This window comes from Palaemon carinicauda, chromosome 3, assembly GCF_036898095.1.
Source record: "Palaemon carinicauda isolate YSFRI2023 chromosome 3, ASM3689809v2, whole genome shotgun sequence".
NCBI lineage: Eukaryota > Metazoa > Arthropoda > Malacostraca > Decapoda > Palaemonidae > Palaemon > Palaemon carinicauda.
The window spans coordinates 177,143,849-177,156,764 of record NC_090727.1 but is presented as its reverse complement, the minus strand read 5'-3'; the positions used below and the strand labels follow the sequence as shown (position 1 = coordinate 177,156,764).

Genomic DNA, 12,916 nt, shown 5'->3' with positions numbered 1-12,916 from the left:
TCATTTTGGGCTCACAGGTTCGGCTTCTGTCTCCTTCGTTACCTGGACGACTGGCTAGTCCTATCTGACTCGGTGGCAACCCTTCTTCAGCACTGAGACAAACATCTGAGACTTTTCCAAGATCTGGGGATCATGGTAATTTCGAGAAGTCTTCCCTGCTTTCCACTCAAAGACTAATATACCTGGGCATGGTATTAGACATCAAATATCATAAAGCCTTCCCATCAGACAGGATAGTAAGGCTGAGGAAAGTTGCAAGGCTTTTCCTCAAACAAGAAGATCACCCAGCCCAGAAGGGGCTATGTCTCCTCGGACATCTATCATCCTTGGCCTGTCTAGTTTCCATCGGTCGCCTCAGGATTCGATCTCTGCATTGGCGTCTGAAGTCCAATTGGAATCAGCCATTCGTTTCCCCGTACACTCTGATTCCTATGGGATCAGAGGAAAGTACGGATCTCGAATGGCAGCTGGCAGAGGAGAATCTGCTGAAGGGTGTTGATCTTTTCGTCCCTCCTCCTGATTTGATGGTGTTTTCGGACGCATCAAAAGAAGGGTGTGGGTCTCACGTGTGGCACCACAAGGCCTCAGACCTTGGGTCAGAGGTTGAATCGTACCTTCACATAAATCTACTGGAGAAGGCCGATTTTTCTGGTCCTTCAAGAGTTCCTTCAGTGGTGGTGATGAGTGACAACACCACGGTAGTAGCTTACATCAAGGAGCAAGGAGGTACTTTTGCGCAGCCCCTATCATATCTAGCAGTAGAACTTCTGAGATGAGCAGAAGTCCACTCGGTCTCACTATCAGCTTGCTTCATTCTAGGCAAGAGGAATGTGCTAGCCGACAGTCTGAGCATAGCATCGCTGATAGTGGGTTCCGAATGGTCTGTGGATCATCTAGTTGCCAACTAAGTACGGACTTTGTGAGGTTCCCCGACTGTGGACCTTTTCGCTACAGCCCCGAACTTCAGGCTCCCCTTGGACTGCTCCTCAGTGCCAGATCCCAAAGCTCTCTAGTAAGATGCATTCTAACAACGGTGGGAAAACATCGACGTGTATGCATTCCCACCGTTTTGTCTGATGAGAAGAGTACTCAACAAGACTTAGACCATTGGTCAATCTTTCAATGACCCTCATAGCTCTGCTTTGGCCACACGCGGAATGGTTTCCGGGCCTTCTGCTGCTCCTAACGGAGCCCCTAAGAGAACTTCCTCCACGACACAAACTACTCAGAGAACCACATGTCAACATTTCCACAAAGCAGTAGCTTTGCCATGCTTTCGCGCCTGGAGACTATCCAGCATCTCCTCTCTCAGAAAGGTTTTTTGTAACAAGTCGCAAAGGGGATGCCGAGATAGCTGCGAAAATTATCAACTTCATTCTACGAGGCGAAGTGGACTGTCTTCTGTGATTGGTGCTGCAGAAGGGGTCTCAATCCATTCAATGGCACTATTCCAGCAATAGTGAAATTTCTTGTGTATTGAGGGCGGAAATACATCTTTTAGTTTCAACTGTTAAAGGCTATTGCTCAACCTTTAGTCTCGCCTTTAAACTGAAAGGAGTGGGCATTGCCTCATCTTTAGAACTTCCATCCTCATACGATGTTGTGAACTTACCTGTCCTCAGTCAGAAGTGAGACCTCCCCCATGGCATGTGGTTCAAGTTCTTTGGTCCCTAGAAAGATCCCGTATGAACCATTACGATGGGCAACAGTTTTCCTTCTAACCTGGAAGACTGTTCCTACTTGCCTTGGCTTCAGCCAAACGACTTAGCGAACTTCGCGGTCTTTCGTTTGACGTCGCCCATTCAAGAGAATGGGTAGAGGTAAGCTTCAGCTTCATCCCTGAGCTTGTTGCCTAGACTCAGATCCTAGATTCGACTGCTTCCGGATAATAAGTCTCCGCTCTGTAACTGTCGACCCAATCATCTGTTACTATGCCCAGTAAGATGTTTGAGGCACTACCTCAAGAGATCAGCAGCAGCTCGGCCCAGAGCGCCCTCACCGATTGCCAGCACAGGCAGAAACAAGAGGAGGATCATGGAAAAACAATCTCTGCATGAATTCGCAGGGTCTCTGACCTTGCTCTGAATCCCAATCCCCCTCCATCACGTCGTCCCAAAGCCCATGATGTCAGGGGTGTAGCTATGTCTCTGGCCTTCAAAAACTACTACTCGGTGACGCAGGCATTGCAAGTGGGCGTGTGGAAACGCCAAACTACGTTCATTGCCCACTACCTGCAAGGCGTGACACACAGGAACCTCGATACGTTTTCTATCGGTCTTGTGGTGGAATCACAACAGCTGGTTTAGTACCTCAAGCTCTTTATTGGACAAGTAGCAGAAGGTTGAGGGCATTGGTTACCCTGGTTTTAGTCTGAGTGAATGAAAGGGAAAGTCAGGCTCTTTTCCTCTCTTCATCCTCTCCTCTGTTTGGGAAATTAGCATTCTTGGTCCTTTGCACAAGCTGATCTCAAACCTCTGCAGGTAAACCATTGCTCCCTTGTGTATCTTATTATTGTCCTAATACTGTTGTGTCCCCATACCCTGGTGAGGTGGTATTGGGAAAGTCTCGGTCTCCTCAGTTATTCCCTGCAAGTCTCAGTATAACCTTTACCTTGACAGTCCCATTGCTATTTTCTCATCGCACACAACTTGCATAGGCCTCACACCATGCTTAGCAGGTTTAGTGAGGTGTTACGGTCTCCTTATTGTCGCACTAATCCCTTAGCAATACGGAGTGCCCCGGGTAATGCCTAAAGCCAGATTGGCAGGGACGTCCACCCTCCTAATAGGTGAGTCACCCCTATAAATAGCGTTGGTTTGTATTCCAGGTACGGAACAATTGACAAATTCGGAGGTAATTTGTATTTTTCGTAACGATACAAACTTTAACTATTTACACATACTTGCCCTCCAACCCTGTCCCCCTTGAAGTCCTACCTTCAAGCAAAGTGAGGTAAATCACAGGTGTATGAATGGGAGGGATAGCAAGCTACTCCTCCCCCCCCCCCCCCCCACTAACTAGCAGGATGGATAGTTAACCCTTGCTAAATTTTAATGGCTCGTCCTTTCAGCTTTGCCGAAAGTAATAACCCCTATAAGTAGCTACGGTTTGTATTGTTAGGAAAAATACAAATTACCTCCAAATTTGTCATATTTCAAGAACAGTAACAACATTAAAACAGATCTTTTATATATAAACTATAAAAAAACTTATTCAGCCTTTTCAACATTAAAACATTTGCTGCAAATTTGAACTTTAGAAGTTCTACCGATTCAACCACCCAATTAGGAAGATCATTCCACAACTTGGTCACAGTTGGAATAAAAGTGTGCAGTATTGAACCTCATGATGGACAAGGCCTGGCTATTAGAATTAACTGCATACCTTGCAATGCAAACAGGATGGTACCGCCTGGGAAGATCTAAATGCAAAGGATGGTCAGAATTATGAAAAATCTTATGCAACGTGCTTAGGGAACTAATGAAATGATGATACCACAGACTAATATCTAGATCAGGAATAAGAAATTTAGTAGACCATAAGTTCCTGTTCAACAAATTAAGATGAGTATCAGCAGCTGAAGACCAAACAGGTGAACAATACTCAAAACGAGGTAGAATGAAAGAATTAAAACACTTTGACATTTCTACCATTTAATAAGGTGACTTGATATCTCCAAACTGCATAGGATTTTTGCCTCTGACCTTCAGTTTTGCGACGCCAGGGCGATATATCCTGAAAATTAGTGTTTTTCAAAATCTATCTCCTCCCTTGATACTTGATATTAAGACCTGGGATTAGGATCCTATATGTACCTGGTGTGGACCTCCAATAAAATAGGGAGTTTTTTTTTTAAGGTCATATTTTTGCTAGATATGAATTTTTTTCATTATAATAAAAAAAAGTAACTGCATTTATCTAGGGAAAAAATACTAAGAAAAATTTGAAAAACAAATTGGAAAAATGGCTCTATTTGACTGTTTTATAATATCTCTAAGTTATATACCAAATTTCAAAGCTATATCTTTAAAACTAAGGGAGAAGATAGAATTTGAAGGTCAATAAGTAAAGTTTTGATATGGGTGCTCAAAGTTTTTCTTTGTACTTTTCAAGACAATATTAATAAATCATGATTATTATGAATTTTGTTCTTTTTTTTGGATACTAATAAAACAAAACAATATTATATATCATTATTTAATCATAAATTATGTTTATTTGCTCAATATCTTGCTTCTTTAAGGAGACGATGGCTCCTTCATTGTCTCTCTCCTTCAATAACTCCACTAATACAACCCACTTATGAACTCATATTAGAGCAAATTTTCTTCCTCATTATGTTAGTGAGATGTTGAAATTTTCTTTTCCTCTATGGCATATCTTTAAAACTAAGAGAGAAGATAGAATTTGAAGGTCAATAAAGGGATTTGGCGAAGGAAAAATCTATTTCTGGGAAGAGGCCTGTGACGCCCGGTGAAAGGTCCTTCTTTGTACCTTTCCTAATATAAATCTTCCAAATATACTAGAGAAAGATAAAAGCATGGAATGCAGAGGTTACAACCCTCGCGCGAACACCTTGTAGGTGTCGTGTATTTAACAAAGGCGTGCGAAAACCACTATTCACAGGCTGTCTTCCATTTAGATAATCCCTTCATCAATGGGGAGGGCCGTGACAGGCCCTAGAGAACATAGTTGAACTACCCCACCGACACCTACCACGCGCGCCCTCTAGGACATCCTTCTGCAAGAACATATGGCTTGGCAAGGAAAAAAGGGGGTGGGTCCGTACCAAATAACCGGGAAGGGTTTCACCGGGCGTCACAGGCCTCTTCCCAGAAATAGATTTTTCCTTCGTCAAAATCCCTTTTCTGGGGCGGCCTGTGACGGCCGGTGAAAATGTACCAGAGAATGCCTTCCAAGCCCAATACCATAATAACATAATAAGGAGAAAACAGACACCATGTAAGCCAATAATATAATACTGTAAGTAAACATAAAATCATAAACTAACCATAGGCATAGGGGACGTAATGTTAAAATAATATGAAGACAAAGAATCACCTGAGTGTCCAGTCGCAAAAGGTATCAATCTTACATGTCTAAGCATATCTAAACATTAAAGGAATGGTAATTACAATAACAGTTAAATCATAGCAATTAAACATGGTAAAATAACTTAGGGCTAACGAACTACCCAGGAGAGTGGCGACGTGGTGTGAGAGGTGGTTAGGAGGGAGGAGAGAAGAGATGGAATAAAGAAATAATCAGAGTTTAATGGGGAGAGATAAGACTCCCCGCTGCAACCGTAGGGTATTTAAGGGCCTGTAAGTTCTTTAGATAGTGGCGTTTGAAAACCATAGGAGATTTCCAACCCGTATATTTTTTAAGGTCATCAAAGTCCATGTTCTGGAAGTAATTGATGGAGGTAGCTATTGACCTTATATCATGAGCATGGGGAAATAATTCCGGGTTAGCATGTTTAATGAAGTAGAGGATTTGTTGTCTGATACCTTGAATGGTCATAGTACCCCCTTGTTCCCTGATAAATAAGGGGCCAGACAAGCGGGTGGCAGATCTAGCTAAAAAGGTCCTGAGAGCAGTGACTGGACACAGCGAAGGATCCTGGGGAAGAGAGATAATCTTCCAAGGGGACCACCTATTTTGCGGGTCCTCATTTTTAGCTAGGAAAGCTTTGTCTGGGGAAAGCAGTACTTCGCCTGTAGGGAGGAAATCTATGTTTTCCGGGTTACGTGAGAGAGCTGCTAGTTCTGAGGTTCTAGCACCTGAGGCCATAGCTGTTAGAAATAGAGTCTTCCTAAGCAGAGTGATATAAGAGCAGGACTCATTGTCCGTGTCTGACGCAAGTTTGAGGACATTGTTCAGAGACCAAGAGACTTTTTGCGGCCGATCCAAAGGCCGAAGCCTAGCACATGCTTTTGGAATAGATGAGAAATAGGAATCAGCCAGGTTAATGTTAAACCCAACCAGGAAGATCTTCTTCAAAGCTGACTTGATGGTAGTTATAGTGCTAGCTGCCAAGCCCTTGTCAAATAGGAACCTAAAAAACGAGATGGCTAAATTCGGAGTCATACGAGTGTGGTCTGAATTCTTTAGGAAATCTGCTAATTTCTTAACAGCCTAATCATATTGACGAATTGTCGAGTCCCTTTTGTCCGCTTCGATGAAGAGAACGTTTTCCGGGTCAATGTTTGCGTCTTTATGAGCTGCAAACTTCATGAAGTCCACAAAGTTAGGGTTTTGGCTATCCTTGAGGAATCTGACACAGTCTGTGTTTGGATTACTTGGGTTAGTTTGGGGAATGGAATCCGGAAGGGTCGGAGTTTCAACTCGAGGAGGAGTGGAAACCAACTGCTCTTTGGCCAGTGAGGTGCTACTAAGGCCACTGCCCCCCGGAAGGAGCGTAGTTTGTGCAATACTTTCACTAGAAGATTCACTGGTGGAAATAGGTAAATCTTCCTCCAATGGTTCCAATCCAGGGTTAATGCGTCTATGGCATAAGCCGGAGTGTCCATGTTTGGTGTCACATAACACGGAAGTTTGTGATTCATCTGAGTTGTGAATAGATCTACCTGAAGGCCCGGAACCAGCCTGAGTATCCACCGGAATGAAATTATGTCCAGAGACCATTCTGATTCCAGTGGTTTCGTCCTGGATAGTGAGTCCGCTATCACATTCTGGACTCCCGCTAGGTGGGTTGCTGACAGGAACCAGTTCTTTTCTGTTGCCAAGGCGAAGATAGTGACCAGGATCTGATTCAGGTTGGGCGACTTGGATCCTCCTCTGTTGATGCAGTGTACTACGGCTGTGCTGTCTGACACTACTCTGATGTGGGTCGACCTCGGAGGAGAGAGTTTTCAGGGTCAAGAACACTGCCATGGCTTCGAGAACATTGATATGGAAGTGTTTCATGGCGGGTGACCAAGAGCCCTGAAACATCTGACGTTCGTAGTAACCCCCCCATCCACTCAGAGACGCGTCTGTATGAATTGTCACTTGTGGGGGTGGGAATTGAAGAGGAACCTATTTGGAGAGGTTCTTCGGTTCGGACCATGGCTGTAGTCTCATTTTCAAGACAGAGGGGATCTTCGAGACCTTGTCTCTTAAAGGTACTGTGGCTCTCTTTCTCCAAACTCGATTGATGTCTTTGAGTTTGGCTTTCAATAGTCGATCTGTTACTGAAGCGAATTGAAGAAGGCCGAGGATTCTTTCTAAGGCTCTTCTGGACACCTGCTTGTGTTTGAGAAAATTCTTGATCTTGGAAGCTATTTCTCTTACCTTTTTGGGAGGTAGAGCCAGCTTGTGCCGTGCAAAGTCCCACTGTATGCCTAACCATTCGAAGCGGTCTGATGGTAGTAGGCGGGATTTTTGGAGATTGACCCGAAATCCCAGGTTGGCGAGAAAACGAAGTACTTTCTTCGTAGCTCTGTTGCATTCCAGGGCTGACCGAGCCCAAATAAGCCAATCGTCCAGATAAGCAACGATCTGAATCCCTTGGTTCCTGAGTTATTCTAACACTGTCTCTCCCAGTTTCGTGAATATCCTGGGTGCAATGTTGAGGCCGAAGGGCATGACTTTGAATGCTAAGGCTTTCCTGCCTAGACGGAAACCTAGGTAAGGAGAGAAGTTTCGAGCTATTGGTACGTGATAATAGGCGTCGGTAAGATCGATAGAGGTGGTGACGGCCCCACGGGGAAGCAGGGTCCGTACCTGAGAGATGGTCAACATCCGGAACCTGTCGCAGAGAATGTAAGAATTTAGCTTTGACGAGTCCAGGACCACTCTCGATGCCGACGAGCCTTTCTTTGGAACTGTGAACAGGCGGCCTTGGAACTTCAGCGATCGAACCCGTTTGATTGCTTTTTTGTTTAGTAACTCGGTGGTGTACTCTCTCAGAATGGTAGTGGGTCTCTGGAAGAAGGCCACTGGTGGAGGAGGAGAACCTTGTGACCATTTCCACCCCAAGCCTTTGGAGACTATGCTGTGAGCCCACGGACTGAAGGTCCAATGGTCTCGAAAGTGGTAAAGTCTCCCCCCTACCGGGACTATATCATTGCGAGGGAGTGAATCTAGGTCCCTTCCCTCCTCGAGAACCCCTTGTCCTAGGTCCGCCTCGTTGACGGAACTGTCCTTTAGCCCTGTAGCTACCTCTCTGGTGTCCACGAAAGGGATCTGAGGGTTCGTAGCTAGGGTTGTATGCGGGTGAGGGCATCCAAACGGGGTTGGGTTGGGTACCTGGGGGAGCAGTGAGGTAGACCACCTGTTGAGGGTGCTTCGGTTGTAGAGGCGACGAAGCAGCGGGAGACTGTGAAGACGAGTGGGTAACCGACGATTGCTGGTAGTGACCTCGGCTCGTCTTGTAAGGGGCAAACCTCTGTTTCTTCCTGAAGAAGGTTTGCTTTTGAACCTCAACCCTCCTTTTGGCAGTGAGGCCCCACCTCGCTTGCAAATTTTGGTTTGCTCTCGCAGCGCCTTGTAGTACCTTGTTCACCTCCTCCTGAGGAAAAAGGTTCTTACCCTAGCAGGGGGAAACTATCAGTTTGTTCGGTTCATGCCTGATCGAGACCTCAGATAGAACGTGTTTCCTGCAACTAACCCGAGCCGAACAAAACTCGTGTAAGTCAATTTGGAAGGACAGAGACAGGTTCTTTGTGAATACCCGGAACAAGGTCTCGGTCGGATAAAGCGAGGCTAGAGACTCCACGGAGGTAATGGAGTGGAGAGACCTAGCTAACCTATTCCGTGCCTCAAACTCAGTCTTGAGAAGATTTTCTGGTAATTTGGGAAGCTTCTCGGAAAACAGATTAGAGGCGCAGTCTGGGTCTAACTTCCCTACTGTGAAAGTAGAGGGGGCATCATCCCAGATAGTAACGGTACTCGGAATGAGCATGGAGGTGGGGTCCGTCTCTTTAAGAGCCGGCATGGCAGAACCTTCTTTGATAGCTTGAAAAGTAAGAGCTGCCACTTTATCTGTAATAGGCAAGGTAATAACTGGAGAAGCTGTAAATATGGTGTAGGCTCCTTTGTGTGGGGTGAGCTTGGAATTAGTGCACCCCCAGTCCGACAACGTCCTGGCCCTGAGAGCTTGGGCCTGCTCTTTAGGAAATATTACCGTTTCCTTCGGTACCTTGTCTAACCTAACCAAGGCATGTTCTTTCAATCGGATGAAGCCGTTGAATGGGAATTCTAGTCCCGGAGGGTAAAATTCTAGGTCCTCTAGACAACGGGTGCCTATGCCCTCCAGAGTTATGGCACCGTCAATATATGGAGCATGTAAGGCAAACCTCCAAGGGTTGTTTTTCTCGAAGGTGGGTAACTTCGATGCGTCCGGGGCTGAAGGAGGAGGCATCTGAGTTCCGGAACGGATGAGACTCGCCACCATATCTTTGAGCTCCGTCATAGCTCCTTGGTCTGTCCTAGACTGTTGTTGTAGATGCTGTTGTATCTGTTCTTTCACAATATCCCTGACCATGGCGGCGGATAAAGCGGGCTCCCGAGCCCGATCCGCTAACGAAGCCCTGGACTTAGTGGACTTCGACTTTTTAGGAGTCACGGTTTTAGGTACAGTAATATGAACATCAGGATCCTTTGAGGGTCCCGGGACCGGTGACACTGATAATGGCAAAGCTGAAGGCTTAAAGGTACGTAGTGGCTTCACCTTGGGTCGTACAGGAACGGAGGGACCTCGAGGAGAAGCCGTAGGTTTATCAAAGCCGTGAAAGGAAGTAGTAGAGGAAGGAGTGTGGGGTGAAAGGGGGTCCACCAACTCATCACCACCTACCTGCTCATCCATGGGTTCGTCGTCCAGATCTAGAAAGGGCTCGGCCTCCGTCACTAAAACCTCTTCCTCCGTTAGAATGGTTGCTCTAACCACCTCAATTAACGGGGCCGCTGTCTCCGGTGGAACTGCTGCAGTAGTAGAGCCTGGGAATAGGTGCGCCAGACATCGCATTCCTCCCAAAACCTGACACCCAAGGACGGAGAGTAGCTCTTGCCTCCCGGAGAGATTCATCATCAGCCTGAAAGAGGAGAGGGGATTAATGATGAAGCAAAAACCGATGTAAATATATAAAGACCAATTAATTCCTCGCAAAGGATATTAACAGGAGCAAACTAGAACCAACTTACCTCCTCGCTCAGGAGTAGGGATGACAGCTCATAGCAGAGCATGCATGACTCCGGGAACCATATCATGTAGGGGGCTTGTCCCGGTTCCCGAGAGAAGGATATGGCGCAATGGGCATGGGACCGGCATAGATCATGGCCCATGGGATCAGTAAAGGCAGCGGAGCAGCCCTTGGCAGCGCAGCGGACTTTCTGTAAAAGAAAGAAGACATAAGTCTGGATGTTCCTTGAGATTCTGGTCAGTGACATATGAATCCACAGAAAACACTTATGTGTGAGTATGGTAGTAGCTAGCACCTTAATATATTAAGAAATTATATTAATAATCAGTAACCATGTAACATGAATCTATAATCTTCATCGGTATCACATTGTTAACTCCGGTTCTGAACGTCTGATTGATCTCTGTTTGTACCGGAGATCCGGTGGCAAAGGCCCGTCATCGTGATATCGTGACCGTCATCGGTACGATAACATTAACCTCAATTCTGAATGTCTGTGTTATCTCCAGTGAAGCCGGAGATTCGATGAAAAAAGGGGCCGTAATAGTGTAATTGTGATCAAACATGACAACGGTTCGTGTGCAAAAGGCCTCAGCCGGAGTCAGAGTGCCGGATTTCACCGTTGCACTCCAAATATCTGACTAGTTCTCACCCAATGAGTATCCATTATAGCGGAGTATAACTCAAGGCGGAGCTAAGGGTGTCGGTATAAAACGACCCCAGTTAATGACTCATGCACTAACGTACCTATTAATAGTGCTAGCTATATTAACAGTAACCACATCAATAAAACGTGTATAACATTAAGCGTACTATCATCAACTCGGATAATAAGAGGAGGCCTGAATAACTCGTGATCGTAAAAAAACGGAAAACGGGAAATCCACCTCTCTTACTCGAGCTAATAAAGAAAACGAGAGAAGGGGTAACTCATATCTGTAGAACAGGAAGCGAGCACTCTATGCTCTCGCTCTCAAGGTTACATAATAAAAAACCAACATCACACAATAATACGATAAGAAAAATAATAAAATTGATTGCTTTTTTCTTAGTAATTGTAATAACCAAGAACGAAGAATAACGACAACGTAACAAATAAACAAAGATATAGTCTAAATCGAGCCTTCCTGAGGCGAGTACAAAACAACAAAGACTAAATCGCAAATAAATACCATAGTAAAAACTAATAATAATTAATGATAATACAAATGGTCATAAAACGTAAGTGATATAACCTAGATGACAGAGTACCAGATGGGCAATAATAACTTGAAAATTTACCGAAGCGAACATAACCCAAAATGGCTGCCGATACCGAGGCAGGCCAATCGCTTCCAAAACTAAAAACCACAATACTGGAAACAGAACAAATGCCCGGTACTGCAATAAGCTGTCAAAACAAACTATGGTACTTAACATTGGTAAGGGTGAAGTAGCAACGTCATTCATGTTGAATTAACGAGAAACACTTCGAAAAACACTGTGCAAAAAAAATCTCAACTTACTGGCAAGTCCAAAAACAGAAGGATGTCCTAGAGGGCGCGCGTGGTAGGTGTCGGTGGGGTAGTTCAACTATGTTCTCTAGGGCCTGTCACGGCCCTCCCCATTGATGAAGGGATTATCTAAATGGAAGACAGCCTGTGAATAGTGGTTTTCGCACGCCTTTGTTAAATACACGACACCTACAAGGTGTTCGCGCGAGGGTTGTAACCTCTGCATTCCATGCTTTTATCTTTCTCTAGTATATTTGGAAGATTTATATTAGGAAAGGTACAAAGAAGGACCTTTCACCGGCCGTCACAGGCCGCCCCAGAAAGTGTAGTTTTGAGATACGGGCATTCAAAGTTTTTCTTTGTATTTTTATAAAGACAATATTAATAAATCATAATTATTATTAATTTTATGTTCCTTTTTCATATTAATAAACCAAAGCAATGTTTTTTATCATAATTTAATCATAAGATCCCTTTGCTCAATATCTTGCTTCTTTAGGCGAGACGGTTGCTCCTTCATCATCTTTCTCCTTTCCTAAGTCCGCTAATGTCACCAATATTACCCACTTCTGAATTCTTCTTAGAGCCGATTTTCTTCTTTATGTTAGCGAGATGTTGAAATTTTCTTTTCCTCATGGGCATGATGAAATTCTTGCCGAAACCGAGAAAAACAGACATAAAATCGAGTGAATGTCAGAGGGCAAACTCAAATATGTACTCTATATGAGGTTTGTGCTTAGCACTGAAGGCCGAAGGGTGTAATTACTGTGTAATAACTCGTCTTGTGACTCATGGAATCTATACATATGCCATTGCTCACAATTTTTTTTTTATATTAAAATGTAATAATTATCAAAATTTACAATAACAGAAAAAATGCTGCATTTTCTTGAAGCGATCAATGTTTTTGGTTTATCAAGTTACTTTTATCAATTGCCCTGTGACTATGAAAGTAAGAAGAATTTTGACAAAATATTTTTTTATGAAAATTTTCCATTTCCATACGAAGCTCAGTGAATTTTTTCAGGATTTTGTGTTTTTCGTCTTATACCACATATATTGGCATACCGGCTGAGCCCCCCTTAAGTGTACTTAGGATACTGTACAGCAATCAACATTTAAGTTAATTCATTCCTATAGCAGATGAAATTATGAAAATTTCCAAAAATTACTGCATGTAAAATTGCAAAGTAATATGAAGAGATAAATTATTAAAGAATATCTGATCACAGATCAGTGTCTAAATCACAGAAGATCCATTCAAAGTTTACCTCAAGT

The 12,916-nt window shown here is 44.1% G+C and overlaps 1 protein-coding gene across 2 annotated transcripts in view; it reads left to right on the top strand.

Annotated features, from left to right (window-relative positions):
• The window catches only part of LOC137638789 (uncharacterized), a 119,083-nt gene that overhangs the window by 67,790 nt on the left and 38,377 nt on the right, over positions 1-12,916 (top strand). The window lies entirely within an intron of this gene.